Source organism: Rhinolophus hipposideros, assembly GCF_964194185.1.
Source record: "Rhinolophus hipposideros genome assembly, chromosome: 3".
Classification (NCBI taxonomy): domain Eukaryota; kingdom Metazoa; phylum Chordata; class Mammalia; order Chiroptera; family Rhinolophidae; genus Rhinolophus; species Rhinolophus hipposideros.
This window is the reverse complement of record NC_138049.1, coordinates 97,995,482-97,996,079: the sequence shown is the minus strand read 5'-3', so window position 1 is coordinate 97,996,079 and position 598 is coordinate 97,995,482.

Here is a 598-nt window from a genome sequence, read left to right as displayed (position 1 = left end):
GATACCCTAACCTAGAGGCTCCAGAAAGTTGCACAACAGGATATGATGCTATTCCTGGGAGGTTCTGTTTTCATCACTGGTTGCTTTGGCTCCAGACGTCAAAGACAACGTAGAAAACCAGAGACAGCCTCAACTAAGCTTCTCCAAACCCCAGTTTCCTGTTTCCTGGGGATAATGACAATTAACTTTTCAACGAATCTCACAAAATTGTAGTGAGAATAGTACTTTTGTGTTACCAAAAGTAAGGTGTTAATATTATCAGGGGACTAGAGGGCAGCCTTGCTTTCCTGAAGCCCACTCTCCATTCCCGTCCAGTTCAGCCTAGGTAAGGAGTGCAAGGCACATAGAGTGACAGATTGGATAATAATATCTCATTTTTAGGGTTTCTATGAGGACTAAAAGAGGTCCATATGGAAAGTACTCAGCACAGTACCGAACACACATATTATTGCTACATCCTGTCCCTTCTCACACCTTCCTGTTTCCCTTGGCTTTTCCTGATGTGAGGCTCCTCGTCACCAGGATGGCACACACTCCACACTCGCCCTCAGCATCCTGTCACAGACATGGCCTGGGGGCTCACAGAGGTGTCGGAGAC